The sequence below is a fragment of the Oncorhynchus gorbuscha genome, linkage group LG13 (genome assembly GCF_021184085.1).
Source record: "Oncorhynchus gorbuscha isolate QuinsamMale2020 ecotype Even-year linkage group LG13, OgorEven_v1.0, whole genome shotgun sequence".
NCBI lineage: Eukaryota > Metazoa > Chordata > Actinopteri > Salmoniformes > Salmonidae > Oncorhynchus > Oncorhynchus gorbuscha.
The window spans coordinates 73139020-73162630 of record NC_060185.1 but is presented as its reverse complement, the minus strand read 5'-3'; the positions used below and the strand labels follow the sequence as shown (position 1 = coordinate 73162630).

Genomic DNA, 23611 nt, shown 5'->3' with positions numbered 1-23611 from the left:
GGCGAGAACAGCTTGGAGAGAAATGTGCATGGGTGCAGGACCACAGAAAACACATATCTTTTAACAGGGACACAATCATGGAATAATAAGACACACCTGAGTCCAATAAAAGTCTCTAAGGTGGTCTCTGCTGCCCGCTGGTGCCAGGAGGAACCATGACAGTGTTATGTTATGTTAAGAAGGTTGTGTTAAGTCTTTGCGTTGTTTGCTCTTAATTCAAGGTTCACAGCATTACAGTAGTGTCCAGTCTAGACCATCTCCTTGTGAGGATGAGGCTGTCCTAATATGGACACCATACCAATAGTTAACAACACACAATGCAAGTGATCCTTGATTAGACAATGTGTTAAATTGGGGAGACAATTCCCTTCTCTTTGGTGGGAAGTATGTGGTCAGCTGTGCTTCTGATCCGGTGTTGTTTTTATTTCTCCTACTAGGACATGACCATGCTTTTGTTTTCTCCATCAGACCCAGGTACTATTAACATGCCTCAGCTCGCCCCTATCAGTTGTCAGTACATACCGAGTTAATTGAAATCAATAGATAGAGTGAAACCCTCCTAAAAAGAGGGAAATCAATGTGTTGCTTCCCTCCTTGTTATCAGAACTGAAGCATAGCCCATTGGGTTTCACTCACTCTCCGTATTGATTGTGAAAGGCCATAATTTGCTTTTGTCCAAAAGTCAGCTTTTCACCTCATTAAGCTCTGCTCATGGTTTCTCTAGCCGGAGAGGACCTTCAGCTTCATCATCATTAACACATGCCTTGGTCATAACACTCGCTAGTCGCTAGCTAGACGGAAAGGAAAGAGCATATAGATTCCACCAATCCATCTTCTCATAGCTTGGCTAATGATTTGCATAAATGTCTGATGGTTAGCATTAGGCCTCATGGTTGAAAGTCACTAGGAGGTGAGAGAAGTTGGCACATATCTTCTGCTGCTCCATATTACTGAGATGGCTGACGGCCATTTTGAGGTAGGCTGCATCCACCTACAAGGATTCCTAACCGTAAAGCAAAAACAGCTTTTTTTTACACATTTGAGGAGTATGATGATGATGTGTCTAAAGAGACTATATTAGTAGACATCTAAACTGTCTGAAACTCAGACAGTTTAGCAACATCATTTTTGGTCTGACCTGTTCTAGTGATATTTAAACCAAAAGCGAAACACAGGAAACTAACATGCAGACTAGCCACATAAGAGGTCATTTAAGGTAGTCATCCAGACGCTGTAAGCTCCATTCTGCTGTTGCATAAAGCTCAGAATAGTTTAAGAGGATCTGTGAGGAAAAAGTCAAGTTTAAGAGATTATAATTTTGCAAAGAAATCCCTACAAAAGTGCAGTATTTTGTGAAAGCACACTGAGAAGTGTGCAATTGTAAAGGCACAGCAGTTGGGAGAGGATTAGAGTTAACTTGAGACGGAGATATGTCTAAACAAGTCACTTTTTTCTTTGATATTACAGTATGTATGTTGTAATTATTAAATTATGCTTTGTGACTTAGATATTTCAATGAAACACACACACACACACACACACACACACACACACACACACACACACACACACACACACACACACACACACACACACACACACACACACACACACACACACACACACACACACACACACACACACAAAGAACAAGTTTGAATACAGGCTAGGAGTGTACCTCATTCTGACAGCTCCAGCGGTCTTTGGTTTGGTTAGAAAATAAAAGAGTAACAGGATCTGTCTACAGTCCCCAGTCATTGATCTAAAAAGAGGCTTGGCATTTGATGCAGAGTAAAGATTCAATCCCCTATTGATCCACAACCAATGTGTCTGCTGACTGTCAGTTCACCAAAAACACAGCTTGATGAAGATGGCAAGTGAACCTTTCATCCTTTGTTATCAACAAGAGAAGGTGTGTGTGTGTGTGTGTGTGTGTGTGTGTGTGTGTGTGTGTGTGTGTGTGTGTGTGTGTGTGTGTGTGTGTGTGTGTGTGTGTGTGTGTGTGTGTGTGTGTGTGTGTGTGTGTGTGTGTGTGTGTGTGTGTGTGTGTGTGTGTGAGAATCACAGTATTTCCAGTCCTTATTGTTATGAATGTAGCGTAGTTTCAATACTGTGGTTCATTAGGCTGGAGTTGCCCTTATGTATTTACTTTGACACTGTGCTAGAGATGGGTAGATGGGTAGGAACTGACACTGTGTTGGAGATGGGTATGAACTGACACTGTGCTGGAGATAAGTATGGACTGACACTGTGCTGGAGATGGGTAGATGGGTATGGACTGACACTGTGCTGGAGATGGGTAGATGGGTATGGACTGACACTGTGCTGGAGATGGGTAGATGGGTATGGACTGACACTGTGCTGGAGATAAGTATGGACTGACACTGTGCTGGAGATGGGTAGATGGGTATGGACTGACACTGTGCTGGAGATGAGTATGGACTGACACTGTGCTGGAGATGAGTATGTACTGACACTGTGCTGGAGATAAGTATGGACTGACACTGTGCTGGAGATGGGTAGATGGGTATGGACTGACACTGTGCTGGAGATGAGTATGTACTGACACTGTGCTGGAGATAAGTATGGACTGACACTGTGCTGGAGATGGGTAGATTGGTATGGACTGACACTGTGGTGGAGATGGGTAGATTGGTATGGACTGACACTGTGCTGGAGATGGGTAGATGGGTATGGACTGACACTGTGCTGGAGATAAGTATGGACTGACACTGTGCTGGAGATGGGTAGATGGGTATGGACTGACACTGTGCTGGAAATGGGTAGATGGGTATGGACTGACACTGTGCTGGAGATGGGTAGATTGGTATGGACTGACACTGTGGTGGAGATGGGTAGATTGGTATGGACTGACACTGTGCTGGAGATGGGTAGATGGGTATGGACTGACACTGTGCTGGAGATAAGTATGGACTGACACTGTGCTGGAGATGGGTAGATGGGTATGGACTGACACTGTGCTGGAAATGGGTAGATGGGTATGGACTGACACTGTGCTGGAAATGGGTAGATGGGTATGGACTGACACTGTGCTGGAGATGGGTAGATGGGTATGAACTGACACTGTGCTGGAGATGAGTATGGACTGACACTGTGCTGGAGATGGGTAGATGGGTATGGACTGACACTGTGCTGGAGATAAGTATGGACTGACACTGTGCTGGAGATGGGTAGATGGGTATGGACTGACACTGTGCTGGAGATGGGTAGATGGGTATGGACTGACACTGTGCTGGAGATGGGTAGATGGGTATGGACTGACACTGTGGTGGAGATGGGTAGATTGGTATGGACTGACACTGTGCTGGAGATGAGTATGGACTGACACTGTGCTGGAGATGAGTATGGACTGACACTGTGCTGGAGATGAGTATGTACTGACACTGTGCTGGAGATGAGTATGGACTGACACTGTGCTGGAGATGGGTAGATGGGTATGGACTGACACTGTGGTGGAGATGGGTAGATGGGTATGTACTGACACTGTGCTGGAGATGAGTATGGACTGACACTGTGCTGGAAATGGGTGGGTCGATTACTAGAATGTCAACCCCAGGATGGTTATATTAATGACAAGAATGTCAACCCAAGGAAGGTCATATTTATTACAAGAATGTCAGGCCCAGGAAGGTAATATTTATTACTAGAATGTCAGCCCCAGGAAGGTCATATTTATTACTAGAATGTTAGGCAAAGGAAGGTCATATTTATTACTAGAATGTCAGGCAAAGGAAGGTCATATTTATTACTAGAATGTCAGGCAAAGGAAGGTCATATGTATTAATAGAATGTCAGCCCCAGGAAGGTAATATTTATTACTAGAATGTCAGCCCCAGGAAGGTAATATTTATTACTAGAATGTCAGCCCCAGGAAGGTCTTAGTTATTACTAGAATGTCAGCCCCTGGAAGGTCATATTTATTACTAGAATGTCAGCCCCAGGAAGGTCATATTTATTAATAGAATGTCAGCTCCGGGAAGGTCTTATTTATTAATAGATCATTTACATATTACTAGAATGTCAGCCCCAGGAAGGTCATATTTATTAATAGAATGTCAGCCCCAGGAAGGTCTTATTTATTACTAGAATGTCAGCCCCAGGAAGGTCATATTTATTACTAGAATGTCAGCCCCAAGAAGGTCTTATTTATTACTAGAATGTCAGCCAAAGGAAGGTCATATTTATTAATAGAATGTCAGCCCCAGGAAGGTCTTATTTATTAATAGAATGTCAGCCCCAGGAAGGTCATATTTATTGCTAGAATGTCAGCCCCAGGAAGGTCATATTTATTACTAGAATGTCAGCCCCAGGGAGGTCTTATTTATTAATAGAATGTCAGCCCCAGGAAGGTCATATTTATTACTAGAATTTCAGCCCCAGGAAGGTCATATTTATTACTAGAATGTCAGCCAAAGGAAGGTCATATTTATTAGTAGAATGTCAACCCCATTAAGGTAATATTTATTACTAGAATGTCAGCCCCGGGAAGGTCTTAGTTATTACTAGAATGTCAGCCCCAGGAAGGTAATATTTATTACTAGAATGTCAGCCCCAGGAAGGTCTTATTTATTACTAGAATGTCAGCCCCAGGAAGGTCATAATTATTACTAGAATGTCAGCCCCAAGAAGGTCTTATTTATTACTAGAATGTCAGCCCCATTAAGGTAATATTTATTACTAGAATGTCAGCCCCGGGAAGGTCTTAGTTATTACTAGAATGTCAGCCACTGGAAGGTCATATTTATTACTAGAATGTCAGCCCCAGGAAGGTCTTATTTATTAATAGAATGTCAGCCCCAGGAAGGTCTTATTTATTAATAGAATGTCAGCCCCAGGAAGGTAATATTTATTACTAGAATGTCAGCCCCAGGAAGGTCATATTTATTACTAGAATGTTAGGCAAAGGAAGGTCATATTTATTACTAGAATGTCAGGCAAAGGAAGGTCATATTTATTACTAGAATGTCAGGCAAAGGAAGGTCATATGTATTAATAGAATGTCAGCCCCAGGAAGGTAATATTTATTACTAGAATGTCAGCCCCAGGAAGGTAATATTTATTACTAGAATGTCAGCCCCAGGAAGGTCTTAGTTATTACTAGAATGTCAGCCCCTGGAAGGTCATATTTATTACTAGAATGTCAGCCCCAGGAAGGTCTTATTTATTAATAGAATGTCAGCCCCAGGAAGGTCTTATTTATTAATAGAATGTCAGCCCCAGGAAGGTCATATTTATTAATAGAATGTCAGCCCCAGGAAGGTCTTATTTATTACTAGAATGTCAGCCCCAGGAAGGTCATATTTATTACTAGAATGTCAGCCCCAAGAAGGTCTTATTTATTACTAGAATGTGAGCCAAAGGAAGGTCATATTTATTAATAGAATGTCAGCCCCAGGAAGGTCTTATTTATTAATAGAATGTCAGCCCCAGGAAGGTCATATTTATTGCTAGAATGTCAGCCAAAGGAAGGTCATATTTATTTATAGAATGTCAGCCCCAGGAAGGTCATATTTATTGATAGAATGTCAGCACCAAGAAGGTCATATTTATTACTAGAATGTCAGCCCCAGGAAGGTCATATTTATTACTAGAATGTCAGCCACAGGAAGGACATATTTATTACTAGAATGTCAGCCCCAGGAAGATCATATATATTACTAGAATGTCAGCCCCAGGAAGGTCATATATATTACTAGAATGTCAGCCCCAGGAAGGTCACATTTATTACTAGTATGTCAGCCCCAGGAAGGTCATATTTATTACTAGTATGTCAGCCCCAGGAAGGTCATATTTATTAATAGTATGTCAGCCCCAGGAAGGTCATATTTATTACTAGAATGTCAGCCCCAGGAAGGTCATATTTATTACTAGAATATCAGCCCCAGGAAGGACATATTTATTACTAGAATGTCAGCCCCAGGAAGGTCATATTTATTACTAGAATGTCAGCCAAAGGAAGGTCATAGTTATTTATAGAATGTCAGCCCCAGGAAGGTCATATTTATTGATAGAATGTCAGCACCAGGAAGGTCATATTTATTACTAGAATGTCAGCCCCAGGAAGGTCCTATTTATTACTAGAATGTCAGCCAAAGGAAGGTCATATTTATTAATAGAATGTCAGCCAAAGGAAGGTCATATTTATTACTAGAATGTCAGCCAAAAGAAGGTCATATTTATTACTAGAATGTCAGCCCCAGGAAGGACATATTTATTACTAGAATGTCAGCCCCAGGAAGGTCATATTTATTACTAGAATGTCAGCCCCAGGAAGGTCATATATATTACTATAATGTCAGCCCCAGGAAGGACATATTTATTACTAGAATGTCAGCCCCAGGAAGGTCATATATATTACTAGAATGTCAGCCCCAGGAAGGTCATATTTATTACTAGAATGTCAGCCCCAGGAAGGTCATATATATTACTAGAATGTCAGCCCCAGGAAGGTCATATTTATTACTAGTATGTCAGCCCCAGGAAGGTCATATTTATTACTAGTATGTCAGCCCCAGGAAGGACATATTTATTACTAGAATGTCAGCCCCAGGAAGGACATATTTATTACTAGAATGTCAGCCCCAGGAAGGTCATATTTCTAAGATGAAAGTCATCTCTCTGGTTGAGGGTGTCTGCTGATGGTTTGTCCAATACGATACTGGACTGGAATCCCTGTGGGTTGAAAAAGGCTAACAAGATGCACAGAAAACCATACCATACTTGTATTTGGTGAAAATATTTTTATTTATTTAACTAGGCAAGTCAGTTAAGAACAAACTACTATTTACAATGACAGCCTTCCCCTAGCCAAACCCAGATGACGCTGGGCCAATTGTGCACCGCCCTATGGGACTCACAATCACTGCCGGATGTGATTCAGCCTGGATTTGAGCCAGTGACACCTCTTGCAATGAGAGGCAGTCTTAGACCTTTGCACCACTCGGGAGCCCTGACATGTAATGAGATGTGCTTTACACATTACATGTAATGAGATGTTTATTACTAGAATTATACATTACATGTAATGTCATATTTATTACTCAGATGTGCTTTACACATTACATGTAATGAGATGTGCTTTACACATTACATGTAATGAGATGTGCTTTACACATTACATGTAATGAGATGTGCTTTACACATTACATGTAATGAGATGTGCTTTACACATTACATGTAATGAGATGTGCTTTACACATTACATGTAATGAGATGTGCTATACACATTACATGTAATGAGATGTGCTTTACACATTACATGTAATGAGATGTGCTTTATTTATTACATGTAATGAGATGTTTATTACACATTACATGTAATGAGATGTTTATTACACATTACATGTAATGAGATGTGCTAAGATACACATTACATGTAATGAGATGTGCTATACACATTACATGTAATGATGTGGTTACACATTACATGTAATGACAGAAAACCATACCATTACATGTAATGAGATGTTTTATTTACATTACATGTAATGAGATGTACTATTTACAATGACATTACTAGATGACGCTGGGCCAATTGTGCTATGGGACACATTACATGTAATGAGATGTGATTATACACATTACATGTAATGAGAGGCAGTCTTATACACATTACATGTAATGAGATGTGCTATACACATTACATGTAATGAGATGTGCTATACACATTACATGTAATGAGATGTGCTTTACACATTACATGTAATGAGATGTGCTTTACACATTACATGTAATGAGATGTGCTTTACACATTACATGTAATGAGATGTGCTATACACATTACATGTAATGAGATGTGCTATACACATTACATGTAATGAGATGTGCTATACACATTACATGTAATGATGTGCTTTAGACATTACATGTAATGAGATGTGCTTTACACATTACATGTAATGAGATGTGCTTTACACATTACATGTAATGAGATGTGCTTTACACATTACATGTAATGACGTGCTATACACATTACATGTAATGAGATGTGCTATACACATTACATGTAATGACATGTACATGTAATGATGTGCTTTACACATTACATGTAATGATGTGCTTTACACATTACATGTAATGAGATGTGCTATACACATTACATGTAATGAGATGTGCTTTAGACATTACATGTAATGAGATGTGCTTTACACATTACATGTAATGATGTGCTTTACACATTACATGTAATGAGATGTAATGATTACACATTACATGTAATGAGATGTGCTTTACACATTACATGTAATGAGATGTGCTTTACACATTACATGTAATGAGATGTGCTTTACACATTACATGTAATGAGATGTGCTTTACACATTACATGTAATGATGTTTTTACACATTACATGTAATGAGATGTGCTTTACACATTACATGTAATGAGATGTGCTTTACACATTACATGTAATGAGATGTGCTTTACACATTACATGTAATGAGATGTGCTTTACACATTACATGTAATGATGTGCTTTACACATTACATGTAATGACGTGCTATACACATTACATGTAATGAGATGTGCTTTAGACATTACATGTAATGATGTGCTTTACACATTACATGTAATGAGATGTGCTTTACACATTACATGTAATGAGATGTGCTATACACATTACATGTAATGAGATGTGCTATACACATTACATGTAATGATGTGCTTTACACATTACATGTAATGATGTGCTTTACACATTACATGTAATGATGTGCTTTACACATTACATGTAATGACGTGCTATACACATTACATGTAATGACGTGCTTTACACATTACATGTAATGATGTGCTTTACACATTACATGTAATGACGTGCTATACACATTACATGTAATGATGTGCTTTACACATTACATGTAATGACGTGCTATACACATTACATGTAATGACGTGCTTTACACATTACATGTAATGATGTGCTTTACACATTACATGTAATGAGATGTGCTTTACACATTACATGTAATGAGATGTGCTTTACACATTACATGTAATGAGATGTGCTTTACACATTACATGTAATGACGTGCTTTACACATTACATGTAATGATGTGCTTTACACATTACATGTAATGATGTGCTTTACACATTACATGTAATGACGTGCTATACACATTACATTAGATGTGCTATTCATCTGATCATTTATCACTCCAGTGTTAATCTGCTAAATTGTAATTATTCACTCCTATGGCCTATTTATGGCCTACCTCCTCATTTGCACACAATGTACTGTATATAGATTTTTTTTTTCTACTATGTTATTGACTTGTTTATTGTTTATTGTTGACTCCATGTGTAACTCTGTGTTGCTGTCTGTTCACACTGCTTTGCTTTATCTTGGCCAGGTCGCAGTTGTAAATTAGAAATTGTTCTCAACTAGCCTACCTGGTTAAAAAATACAAAATAAACAGGCAAGATATATAAACCCCTGATTGATGTGTTATGCAGTCAAGAGATATTAACCCCTGATTGATGTGTTATACAGCCAAGAGATATCAACCCCTGATTGATGTGTTATACAGCCAAGAGATATCAACCCCTGATTGATGTGTTATACAGCCAAGTGATATCAACCCCTGATTGATTTGTTATACAGCCAAGAGATATCAATCCCTGATTGATGTGTTATACAGTCAAGAGATATCAACCCCTGATTGATGTGTTATACAGCCAAGTGATATCAACCCCTGATTGATGTGTTATACAGCCAAGAGATATCAACCCCTGATTGATGTATTATACAGTCAAGAGATATCAACCCCTGATTGATGTGTTATACAGCCAAGTGATATCAACCCCTGATTGATGTGTTATACAGCCAAGAGATATCAACCCCTGATTGATGTGTTATACAGCCAAGTGATATCAACTCCTGATTGATGTGTTATACAGCCAAGAGATATCAACCCCTGATTGATGTGTTATACAGCCAAGTGATATCAACCCCTGATTGATGTGTTATACAGTCAAGAGATATCAACCCCTGATTGATGTGTTATACAGCCAAGAGATATCAACCCCTGATTGATGTGTTATACAGCCAAGAGATATCAACCCCTGATTGATGTGTTATACAGTCAAGAGATATCAACCCCTGATTGATGTGTTATACAGCCAAGAGATATCAACCCCTGATTGATGTGTAGACTAATTGTAAAATGAGTGGTCTCCTGAGTGGTTCAATAGGCATAGACCTCTAGATATAATGTGGCATCGGATGTCATAATGACCTCATTCTAGTTTAAAAATGCATTAGACATGACAAAAGACATCAGCCCGACTTCACTGCAACCAGTTTTGCTCACTGGGGACACAGATCCCAACTCAGCATTGAGGCATGAAGAGATGGGGAAGATGAGGAAACGCTGGGGACAAAATATAAGGCCAAATGATACATTTCAACTTTAGAGGCTCACGGTAACACCTATAAATCCGGATATCCTCTGACAAATGAGAAAAGAAGTAAGGGAAATCAACGTCCACCCACGGTTTCCCAAGATGGGAAATGGTCCTGTGCTGTGCACCATTAGTGAGGGCTCGGGCTTCACGGAACGCAGGCGGCTCTCTCTATTCTCCAACCTGCCTCCTCCCACGGCCTTCCACACAAATCAGTGTAACACAGGGGCTCGCTGATAAACAGTTGATGAAGAGTCAAGGGGACCGAGCCACTCACTCACCGGCTGCCTCATTTCGACTGAGCTGGCTCGGTTGGCCTATGCGAGATACACAGACAGACAGGTTTACAACGGCTCCATTTGCTGACGGTTATGCAAAGAGAGAGAGACATAGAGAGAAACAAAAACATTGACCTTGCGTAGATGTTCTGTAAGTGCTCCATTTGCATGTCGGATGTCACGTCAACACTTGTCACTGTAGAGGGTGCAATGTTGGAGTGGAGACCTAGCAGATACTAGGGCTTTGTGTTTTGGTCACAGGGTGTAAAGGTTCAGCGTACAAAACAAGCGGTTAAAGTATTGAATCAAAACAACATTACTATAGTAGCAATTAATCATCTTCTGCATAATGAAAGTCATTTGTATTTGTCGGTTACACATTTTGGAAAGGGTTAGGCATGTTACATTTATTATTGAAAGTAATATACATTTTATTTGTATCCAATTACAGCAGTTATAATTTCAGCTGTGCCCAATGTTGACTAGGTCTGCATGCCATCTGAGTACAAAGTTGCGTGCTAGGGATCTGGCCACAGGGCAACTCTGATTGTTAGCATTCATTTATGGAGCTACTGCTCGTGGGTAAACCATATGCGTCTGTGACCAGTCAGACAGCACAAAGTACTATCTGACCCCCAGAATATTTCCCTAACTTTTTAATTCACTGAAATGTAGGCATGTGTTAGTTACCACTGGCCAGATGTGGTTTGAGTACAACACTGATGTTTAGCAGGAGCAGGAAGTATTTCAGGTGCATGCGGATGTAAATGTGGATAATATTTGGTTCTTGAGCTCCTAAATGAAGCTTTTCCTTTTATCCTATCAGCCAAATGTTATACACTTTGCTTTCAGGTTGAGAGGTATAGTTGTTTGATAGAGGTTTAGATGAAGATATGAGTCTTTTAAGGCAAACATATGACTTTATGACACCCCAACGTCCTGTCAGTTACTGTCAACAGCAACAAGGTGAGCAGAGTGAGAGAATGGCTAAATGGAAGCCTATCAAGAATCCAACGGAAACAGAGAGAGAAATCAAATGAAAAGAATGCAGATAACAGCTCACATTTTCCAGTAACATGTAGGAGATTGTGAAGATGAATGTTAAAGCTGAGATGTTTTGATTAGGCCATTTTCCTCGACAGCTGAGGCCACTAATTCAGGATTATTAGAAAACCACATCTCTTGAGATTGTTGCATTTAGGGGTGTGAGTGTTTCTCTCCATCCTCCATCTCATCCTTTCTTATCATGCAGCAACAGAAAAAGTCTGTGTTTTGGTTTATTTTCCTCTGTAATTCAGTAATTGGAAACACAGAAATGAATGAATAATTTGGGTTTAATGACCTCGTTGTGTTTTTTTTTTTTCTAGCCAGCCATCATCAAAATCTCATGTTGCGAAAGAAAGAAAAGTACAGTCATTGTTTTCAGACAAACAAAAAATGTCAAGAAAGAAGAGAATTCAACTGAAACTCGACTGCGTGACCAAGTTGTGCCTCTTACTGTTGTTTGGACAGAAATAAAACTTAATTCAATGGGCATGAACCATTTTCATTCAGGCTCTATAAAATAGCTATTCAACATCTTGAATAAAATAATAGAACAAGGGAGGCCTTAGGGCAGAACACTGTGCAAACGAGAAGAGTTCTGTACGGAGAGACGCAATGTGAAAAAAGACATGCATGTGGTGTTTGTTTTATGGGTCACAGATGGGCAGAGCAGACAGACACTTATCCTGAAGAAAAGTATAATGAATAACTCATCAGTAGCATAAAACACACACAAGGCAGCCCTTTATTGCAAGTTGTTGCCTGGCACTCCAAAGCCGAATAGACCGACACCCCGCCTTCTGAGGCTGAGAAGCATACAACCGGCCAATCAAAATGATCCATTAACAAGTCAATCAATACAGGTGTCAAAATGGCACCATTCATCTGCTCTGACATGGCATGGATGTGCATTGGTCTTTGGGTGGCACTTTGCACTTGACCTCCATTTGAAATGCTTTTTAGTCTAGGAGGAAACTCAGTGTTGTTGAGCTCAACCCTCTCAAAGGGTATTGTCATGTGTCCATAACCATTGGTCACAGCTATAACCTAGTACACTGGTTCAATCTTACATTTTTTGACTCAAATTGTATTAGCCAGAAATGTACAGTGTACATTTTATATTATGTGACAACCATAGGCTAAATGTCCATTTCTGGTTAATTAGGAATAGTCACTTTGATGTCACTTTAAAAGGGCACACACCATCATAGGGCAGGGTATTTGCATAGAGCTTATATCGCCGAGACAAATCAAGAAATATTAATTTTGGGAAAATCACATCATTCAAATGCATGGACCAGTGTCCAATTAGCTTTTTCGTCACCCATGAAATTACATTTTTCCAACACTTGTTCGAGTTGATGGAAAATGCTGCAGGACACACAAGCATACCAACAAGCGGATTAATGTAATTTTTCAGAAATAAAGGTCGATTATAAGAGTACAGGTGAATAAGTCAATATATTAATATCACAGAGGCAGAATTGATTATTGTGTTGCACTTGTCTTGGAGTGGTTATAGATGCAGGAAATGTATTCGACATACTCTTGACATGCTTTTATTTTAGAGTAATTTACTCAGTCTCCAAAGGACCCTTGATTTGAATATCAGTCGTAAACACCCAGTATATAGTACAAAATAAACATAGCCTTGCCTCAGGTAAGCTATGCAAATAGAATGAGCTAATCTTCTCTTATACCATGTAAATAACAGTGCCAACAAGAATTGAGCCCAGCAGATGCTGACTGTCAGGTAAATATGATTTTTCCTCCCACTGGGTTTTGTTTGATGTCCACTTTCAAATTGCCTCCATTGAAGCATGTTTTCAACTCGGTCACTTCGACCCTGATATGTACCTTTTGAAGTGACTATACTTTCTCAGCCTGCACATACAGTAGAGCTTGTATCATTCTTTCATTCTCTCTCATCTCTATACCTAACCTAAAATGAGAGGATAAGCATTCTCAACACAAACCATTTACATGCAGTGTATCTCTCCACAACTAATGAGCTTGAAGGTAAAAGAGACCAGGCAATTGAAATATAAAGTGCCTTGAAATATAAAGTGCCTTGCAAAAGTATTCATCCCCCTTGCCATTTTTCCTATTTTGTTACATTACCACCTGTAATTTAAATTGATTTTGATTTGGATATCATGTAATGAACACACAGAATAGTTCAAATTGGTGAAGTTAAATGAAAAAAAATAACTTGTTTAAAATTTTAAAAAATAATAATAATAACAAAAGGAAAAGTTGTGCATACATATGTATTCACCCCCTTTGCTATGAATCCCCTAAATAAGATCTGGTGCAACCAATTACCTTCAGAAGTTATATAATTACTTAACTAAAGTCCACCTGTGTGCAATCTAAGTATCACATGATCTCAGTATATACTGTATACACCTGTTCTGAAAGGCCCCAGAGTCTGCAACACCACTAAGCAAGGGGCACCACCAAGCAAGCGGCACCATGAAGACCAAGGAGCTCTCCAAACACGTCAGGGACAAAGTTGTGGAGAAGTACAGATCGGGGTTGGGTTGTAAAAGAAGATCCGGAACTTTGAACATCCCACAGAGCACCATTAAATCCATTATTAAAAAATGGAAAGAGTGTGGCACCACAACAAACCTGCCAAGAGAGGGCCGCCCACCAAAACTCACGGACCAGGCAAGGAGGGCTTTAATCAGAGGCAACAAAGAGACCAAAGATAACCCTGAAGGAGCTGCAAAGCTCCACAGCGGAGATTGGAGTATCTGTCCATAGGACCACTTTAAGCCCTACACCCCACAGAGCTGGGCTTTACAGAAGAGTGTCCAGAAAAAAATAAAGAATAAAATTGGCAAACACATTTGGTGCTCGCCAAAAGGCATGTGGGAGACTCCCCAAACATACCGAAGAAGGCACTCTGGTCAGATGAGACTAAAATGAATTTTTTGGCAACCAATGAAAATGCTATGTCTGGCGCAAACCCAACACCTCTCATCACCCCGAGAATACCATCCCCACAGTGAAGCATGGTGGTGGCAGCATCATTCTGTTGGGATGTTTTTCATCTGCAGGGACTGGGAAATTGGTCAGAATTGAATGAATGATGGATGGTGCTAAATACAGGGAAGTTATTGAGGTTAACCTCTTGATTCTAGCCATCCCGGATCCGGGATCGTGAATACAGCCTCAAGCTCATTACCATAACGCAATGTTAACTATTCATGAAAATCGCAAATGAAATGAAATAAATATGCTAGCTCTCAAGCTTAGCCTTTTGTTAACAACACTGTCATCTCAGATTTTCAAAATATGCTTTTCAACCATAGCAAAACAAGCATTTGTGTAAGATTATTGATAGCTAGCGTAGCATTTAGCATAGCATTCAGCATGCAACATTTTCACAAAAACAAGAAAAGCATTCAAATAAAATAATTTACCTTGGAAGAACTTCAGATGTTTTCAATGAGGAGACTCTCAGTTAGATAGCAAATGTTCAGTTAGTCCAAAAATATTCTTTGTGTAGGAGAAATCGCTGCGTTTTGTACATCACGTTTGGCTACCAAAAAAACCCGAAAATTCAGTCATCAAAACGCCGAACTTTTTTCCAAATGAACTCCATAATATCGACTGAAACATGGTAAACGTTGTTTAGAATCAATCCTCAAGGTGTTTTTCACATATCTCTTCGATGATATATCGTTCGTGGAAGTCTCCTCTCTCCCCTGAATCACATGGATGAATGCGTGCAGCTTGGAGATTACACACCAATTTCGACAAAGGACACCGGGCGGACACCTGGTAAATGTGGTCTCTTATGGCCAATCTTCCAATGATATGCCTCCAAATATGTCACAATACTGCAGACACCTTTGGCAAACAGCAGAAAGCGTAGGCTCGTTCAGGGCACATTCACAGCCATATAAGGAGACAATGGAAAACAGAGCCTCAAAAATTCTGCTCATTTCCTGAGTTTCATCTTGGTTTCGCCTGAAGCATCAGTTTTGTGGCACTCACAGATAATATCTTTGCAGTTTTGGAAACGTCAGAGTGTTTTCTTTTCAAAGCTGTCAATTATATGCATAGTTGAGCATCTTTTCGTGACAAAATATCTTGTTTAAAATGGGAACATTTTTTATCCATAAATTAAAAGAGCGCCCCCTATATCCAAGAAGTTAACCTGTTTCAGTCTTCCAGAGATTTTAGACTCGGGATCAGAGGTTCACCTTCCAGCAGGATAATGACCCTAAGCATACTGCTAAAGCAACACTCGAGTGGCTTGGAACATATCAAATGTCTTGGAATGGCCTAGTCAAAGCCCAGACCTCAATCCAATTGAGAATCTATGGTATGACTTAAAGATTGCTGTACACCAGCGAACCCATCCAACTAGGAGGAGCTGGATCAGTTTTGCCATGAAGAATGGCTAAAAATCCCAGTGGCTAGATGTGCCAAACTTATAGAGACATACCCCAGGAGACTGCAGTTTTCCCGTGCTCCTTTTTAATCGTGAAGCAATCCCTGGCGGCCGACCATTTTTAATGTCGTTTGGCTTGAAGTATGTGTCGGACATGATTCTGCTTAACATTTGGAGCCAACAAATTAGAGGAATGTGCCAGGTGCTGTGCACAGGAAGCTGATCATTTGAACAGGATGTGGAGGATTACATGTTTAGTCTTCTTGTGTCTGTCTCAGACATCTGTTGTCTTGTTGGTTTATTTTTGTTTCCCCTACTTTTTCTTGGATCTCAATTAAGCTTTATTATTTGCTCGCTGTTGTCTTTCCATCAGGCTCTTGTGGGGAGAAATCCTCCCAATTAAATACAGATTTGGTGGTGTGTTATCACCTCAGAGAAGGCCACACGCTCTCTGTGGCCTTCTCTCTGTGGCCTTCCAGATGTGAGCTGTTTAGGCCACTGAGTGTAAATCACCTTCCTTAGCTAATTGTGCTTGTGTGTGTGTGTGTGTGTGTGTGTGTGTGTGTGTGTGTGTGTGTGTGTGTGTGTGTGTGTGTGTGTGTGTGTGTGTGTGTGTGTGTGTGTGTGTGTGTGTGTGTGTGTGTGTGTGTGTGTGTGTGTGTGTGTGTGTGTGTGTGTGTGTGTGTGTGTGTGTGTGTGTGTGCATACACTAGCGAACAAGTCTATTTTAAGAAGTGTCTGCTTGTCTGTGTGTGCAAAGCTTTCTGGTAACACTTTAGATAAAACCTGATAATGATAATGCATTATGATGCGGTTATAATGTATTTTAGCACTTGTCATGTATGTATGGATGTGCTCCTCCCTGTAGTAAATCAAGCTGCTGATCTTCTCTGGTTAAAGGTTAGTAGAGGTGTCTTTATAACAGTCTTTATAACAGACCCTACACGACCCTTGACATTTGGGATTCAGGCAGAACATGACCTACAGGTCTCTTCCAGAATAACATTCTGTGACTCTTCTCATGTTCTGGAATACTGTCCCATAGGGAGGCAGTTACTTTTGACCTGAGCTATCTTTGAGACTGCAAGGTTGCATGTGTGGTGGCACTGTATGGAGGATGGTGTGTGAATGGTAGAAATTATGCCATTGACTATATATTCTGCATGTCTCTGAGGGACCTATTAATTTAGAAATGACTAGCAGTGATTCCCTAAGGCCCACCACCTTCAAAACAATAACTGATAACTGTTCGGATAATTTCTGACTTAACACTCCTTCTCCTTAACATCAGCTGCAGTAGCACTTCAATTGGGACAGATGTCACAGTTTAAGTTTGACAATGCTGCAGATGGAAAAGAGCACTTTGTCTCCTGAGGGAGCCTGTCTTGGCCTTTTCCCTGCCCATTGTGTAAGATTTGTCTAATGAAGCCAGTCCCACTGTCGGAGTCTGACTCACACACAGTGCCGCTCTGAGCACTAATGCAATAAACCTTTGTGTAGGAAGAGTGTTCACGTGGCATTACTGGGTCTTATTCACCAAGCTCTCAGCAACGACTCTCAACGTAGGCCAAAGGCACACGCAGTGTTCTCCCTTTTCATCTGTCTTTTATATCCTCTAAAAAAGGTTCTCTTTAAAGAAATGTACTGCTGTGTACCCCCACAACCATATCTTTTTCATGCCTTCTTTTTATCTGGAAATGTATGTATTTGTCTAGGGCCCCAGCAGGTACATTTGCATTCAACTTTCATCCCACTTCTTTCCGTCTGTCTGCGTCCGTTTTTTGACTTGCTGTTCTTTACTGACTGTGCCTCCAGGCTTAAGTTCCCCTTGTTTGTTTCATCCTCGTCGTTTACATATCAATTTGTTCTCTTGAACATCACTTTAATCCTGAAGTTTTCACAATATGAATACTGACCTCTGTTTGCCTTTTTGGAAGAGAAGGAAACATTCCTAGGCTATGTACTGATGCCAACTGACAATGTTTTCTCTGCACTCAGTGCTTCACTCACTCCCAAAGACAATTAATGATGTCTTTGTATCCAGCAAATTCTACCTAGGGTACCTCCCTGTTTAGCTACACTCTTGATGACTGAAATGTCTTGCATCACCGTGAAAATTCTGCTTGGATAAAATCACTGACTCATTGTTATAGATGACAGTTTATCTGTAGAACTATACAAATATTGTCCTTGACATTAATGGCCCCATTCACCCCATTGAAATCAACGATGAGAGAGATATTTAGATTGATAAAAATGTGATGTAGAATATATCTGCTGATACATATCTGCTGACGTCAAAAGCCACTATTGTTGCTCTAGTTCGGAGGCAGCAATTAATTGCATGTGGTACAATGGCAGTTTGCCCCAGCTGGTTGTACACAAAAGTAATTGCATGTCCTGGTTAACTCTAGTCTAAGTATCGTAACTATCAAATGTTGATGGTCAGTGTTAATCTAGATGGCTAACTTCTGGCTAATGCAATGTAATTGGACATCACATTGAAACAGAAGAAGAAATGATTGCTGTTAATGGTCCTCAGTGTGTGTGTAATCAAATTCAACTGTGGATCAATGCAGCTGAGCCTAAAACCTCCTTCGGCATATATGTGTCATCAAGTTGAATTGAATGCACAAGCTCAGACTTGCTTCAGTCTGTCGCCACATAATGGAATCACAATGGTGACCAAGCCTGAGGGGCTTGAGTGAGGATTGCAGTGGACTGCAAAGATTAAGAGGCATACGTTTCTCTTAGAGCTCAGACATACCTATAACGTTTGCTGGCCGAGAGTACAATACCACCTCAACCTGAGTGCGCACCAATTTTACATGTAGAATTGCGTGACAAATGTTGTGCACAGCAGGTGGTCCCTAAAACAAAGTGTGCTGAACGATCGTCAGATGAACGCTAGATCCACATTCGGTGCAATTTGTGCAAGCCTTGTCTGGGACAAACTGAGATACGACACCAGGCCTTGAAAGCAACACAATTCAATTGTGAAATTATTATTGAAGCAGAAGACAAAGTAACACAGTAAATCCTACCAGATTAAGTGTTGATGTACAGATATGGGGACAGACACAAGTTGAGTTTTATGGTTATTGTGAAGAGATGTGAGTTGAGACTGCACAAAGGGGAAACTGCTCAATAAAATGCTACTAACTCAATCAGGACACATACTAAAACCAACTATTTGGTAAACAAATAAGAATCCAGATGGGAAATTACAATTTCTCAATGGCATGCAGAAAGACTAATTCATTCATCTGACAGAAAATGCTGGTTGGTCAACGGATGATTCCTCAACGTAGGCATTGAAATCTGACTATGAAAGAGAGTAAACATTGAGTGATGACTGTGTATACTAGGTGATATTTTGTCGACAAAACAACACCTAAAGCGTGCTTGTGTGTGCGTGTGTGTGCATGCGTGTGCGTGTGCGTGTGTGTGTGTGTGTGCATGTGCGCGTGTGCATGCGTGTGTGTGTGCATGCGTGTGCGTGTGTGTGTGCGTGTGTGTGCATGCGTGTGCGTGTGTGTGTGCGTGTGTGTGCATGCGTGTGCGTGTGTGTGTGTGTGTGTGTGTGTGTGCGTGTGTGTGCGTATGCGTGTGCGTGTGTGTGTGTGTGTGTGTGTGTGTGTGTGTGTGTGTGTGTGTGTGTGTGTGTGTGTGTGTGTGTGTGTGTGTGTGTGTGTGTGTGTGTGTGTGTGTGTGTGTGTGTGTGTGTGTGTGTGTGTGGTACACACATAATGATCACGTTTAATCACCTGGTGTTGATCTAAATGACATAGTCAGCAAAGTGTTCACACTAAAGTATTGCCAGGAAGAGAAACAGCTGAAGCCAAACCAAAAGTAACTTAAAGTCCATCTGAATGCCTGACAAGATCTAACGCTTGAAGAAAACCTAATCCAATAGCATACATCTACAAAGGAAGCTAATGTAGTTTAATTTGTAGAGCGTTTTCAGAGGGTCAGCATTTCTACCTACCTGGAACAGATTCTTATGTATTCTAGCTATCCTTTATTAATCTGGTCTCCATTGACAAAATAGACATACATCTGTTTTACATGAATCGGGATTATGTTGTTGCCATTTATGCTCCGTTCAACTGAAGCACCTCTCCTGAAATTACCTTTCTTAGCCTCAAATAAAACAAGTGATGAGGGACACCAGAGACACCCTTCTTCAGTTTTCTTAACAACCTCACCTTCAGGCTCAGGCATGGAATCGAAAAACCCTGCTATTATCATTTGGAAAGCTTGATCTCTTTGACCGTGCTCTCTCCCTACCTGGGACATTCCTCCGCCACTGATTACAGTCCTCAAGGGACTCTCATTAAGTCTTTGCTCCAATTAAGCTGCACTCATTTTCCGCTTCGTAATCCCTCCACGACTCCAGTCTTCCAAATCCTTCAACGGCGGATTATTCCAATCTGTGGGTGGGCTGCCGTCAGGAAACGGCAGTTTTCATTTGAAATAAAAGAAGATTTGTTTGTTTGTTTTTCGAGAACATTGTCAGTGCTCAGGTGAACTAAGCTATAAAAAAAGGCTCATATTTTGACATGCTGAAAACAAAGGGGGAAAACACTTCACACTCGTGCTCTGAAATACCGGGAACTGTATAATTGTGTTGTGCAGACAGGCCTTTGCCTCTTTTGTCTAATCATTTGGACAGGATATTGTAGGCTTATGTCCCAGTCAAATGCTTTTCTGCTTCGTCAAGCTTAGTTTAAAAAGTTCTACCAGAACTTTAACGTGTCCATTTTGGAGATTTGTTCTGCTGACCAATTCGGAGATTACAAGGAAAAGCTTTCCGCTCGAAAGCCTCCACGAAGTTGAGTTCCTACACTGCTATCATAGATTGCCACATTGGGCACTTACTGTGTGTTTCCTGGATGACCAACAGCCATCCACTTTCAGCCTGCACAAGGAGAGACTTAATTTCTGTATCTTTAATACCAGTATACAGATCGATGTGTGCAAATCAGTACCAGAACTAAATATGACAGACACTGTTGAGAGAAGACCGAGCAAGGTATTTAGGTGGTGTTGAGCAGCACTAGTTAAGATAGTAGATCAGGTGGCTTTCAGCACAGGTGAAGGAGAAGATTGGATCCAGAGTTATATTCACGAATTATAAACGGTGTGGTTTAGCCTTGAATGCTGATTGTCTGACAGCCGTGGAAAATCAGACCATATACCAAGGGTATGACAAAACATTTATAATAATAATATATGCCATTTAGCAGACGCTTTTATCCAAAGCGACTTACAGTCATGTGTGCATACATTCTACGTATGGGTGGTCCCGGGGATCGAACCCACTACCCTGGCGTTACAAGCGCCATGCTCTACCAACTGAGCTACAGAAGGACTACTATTTTTGCAGCTTTACTTACATTGGTAACCAGTTTATAATAGCAATAATGCACCTCTGAGGTTTGTGGTATATGACCAATATAAGGGCTGACCAATGTAAGGGCTGTATCCACGCGCTCCGTGTTGCGTCATACATACGAACAGCCCTTACCCGTGGTATACTGGCCATATACCATAAACCCTCATGTCTTATAGCTTAAATATACAGATGCAGAACAATTATGACAAATATTTGGCAAAATACTTAACTTGGTTGAAAAACAATAAGTTTACTTGGCCAAGACAAAATGTTATCTAGACTATGCATAAACATTTGTTCTTCACATTAGAAAACATAATGTTTTATGGGACTAGCGATAGCATAGTTAAGTTAGCAAACATTAGCAGCAAACTTTGCTCTCCATGACTCAAAAGTAAATTGTGCCGATATATTAGCACATTGAACCATGTTGCGTGCCGTAGTGTTAACGCTTTGTGGGTTGTGCTGAAACAATGACATCATATCTGAATTCCTCCACCTTTATGCAGTTTCTCCATTGTTGAGAGTGTTATTAAGTGGATACCTAGATGACTTGATAGTAGGAAGTGTGATTTTCCTCAATCATATTAAGTATCAGTATCAGTTATTGTCCTCTGGGAGCAAACCCATCTCACTCACAAGGTGTTCAATTAATTAATTATCACATTTCTTATCTGTTATCAGGTTTATCTACACCTAGGACTGATAAAAGCAACATCATTGATTTTCATTACTCATTACAGTGAATTTCATATGAATTGTAATGCATGGTAGTTGTGCTCACAATGTAAGTTGATGTCATCATACTGTAACTGTCTTATTAAGTATTTCTCACTGAATGATGGAGTTCCTTTAACATGGCCCGGTGCCCTGGGTGGGCGGAGTTTAGCCATGTTAATGAAACTCCACCATTGATTCAAGTAATCTGAGTCTCCTCCCCTTCATTAGGAAGAGCTATAGCATCCTGGGTCGACTAAAATAAAATGGATTGATATGAATAATCATATATGTTAATGAATGCATCCTTTCCCCTCCCATGACACTTACATTAGTAGCCAAAACATACAGTTAAGAGTTAAATCAGGATCTTCTTTCATTAAACCCTTTCCTTGGCCAGTTGGTCGGTCAAGAAATTAGGATTTAATGAAGCGTCCCTCGGCTGCCGTTTTTGGCAGAAAAATAATCAAGCTGCTCAAGCGTTTAAGGAAGATACTCTGCATATGTCAGAGGTCTTTTCCTTCTTCGACTTAGCGGCCTTCCTCTGTCTTCCTTGGGCTGACAGTCTTCAAGGATGTTTATCTTGGTTGGTTGGGCTTGTTACTGCTCAGACCTGTGCTATCACCAGAAAACTCCCACTGTATCTCTGATTACATTTGTTCTCTTTTTTTCATTGCAGACATTGGAATCTTGGAATAAGTGACCTGTGAATTCCGTTGGCACTGGGGATTTTTAAGGACTGCTAAACTACTCTTCAGTCACACTGTATGGACATCTACTATCAGAGGCCTTGCCAGGTAAGGAAATAATGTTTTTCTTTAAAAAATAAAAAATAAATGTACACATATTTACTGTAAATTTTCCAACACATGTAATTTTTTGATGGGTCAGGGAATTTTCTTGTCAACAAACTGATTATATGTGGGGCATTGCATGGGTAATATGGTTAGGGGCAGCAGGTAGCATTGAGGCTAAGAGAGGTGAGGCAGCAACCAGAGGGTTGCCAGTTAGAATCTTGGGAAGTGAGCTGGCAACCGGAGGGTTACTGGTATCAAATCCTAAAAAACAATGTATATGTATGTGTGTGTACAGTATGTATGTGTGTTTACAGTATGTATGTGTGTCTTTCAGAGGGGTTGTTTTAAAAGTAGACTGACTGACTAGTTAGAACTGGAATAGATGCAGTACACGGTTCACCCCCAGCTTCTTTAGAAAATTGAGTTTATTTCACTTGATCTTTGACCTTATCCTCTTTACCACTCCTCCCAAAGGGCATACAGTACATGACATATGATTACACGGAGGTGTCAACCGCGTGAAGCCAACATGCTTAAATGCTCA

At 40.3% G+C, this 23611-nt stretch overlaps 1 protein-coding gene across 2 annotated transcripts in view; it reads left to right on the top strand.

The window, feature by feature from the left end:
• Nucleotides 1-23611, top strand: part of LOC123993494 (leucine-rich repeat and immunoglobulin-like domain-containing nogo receptor-interacting protein 2) — a 346736-nt gene that overhangs the window by 96111 nt on the left and 227014 nt on the right. For both annotated transcript variants that reach the window (XM_046295695.1, XM_046295694.1), the window contains exon 3: nucleotides 22950-23067. The gene's annotated coding sequence lies outside the window, so the exon portion shown is untranslated. The remainder of the gene's footprint in view (nucleotides 1-22949; nucleotides 23068-23611) is intronic.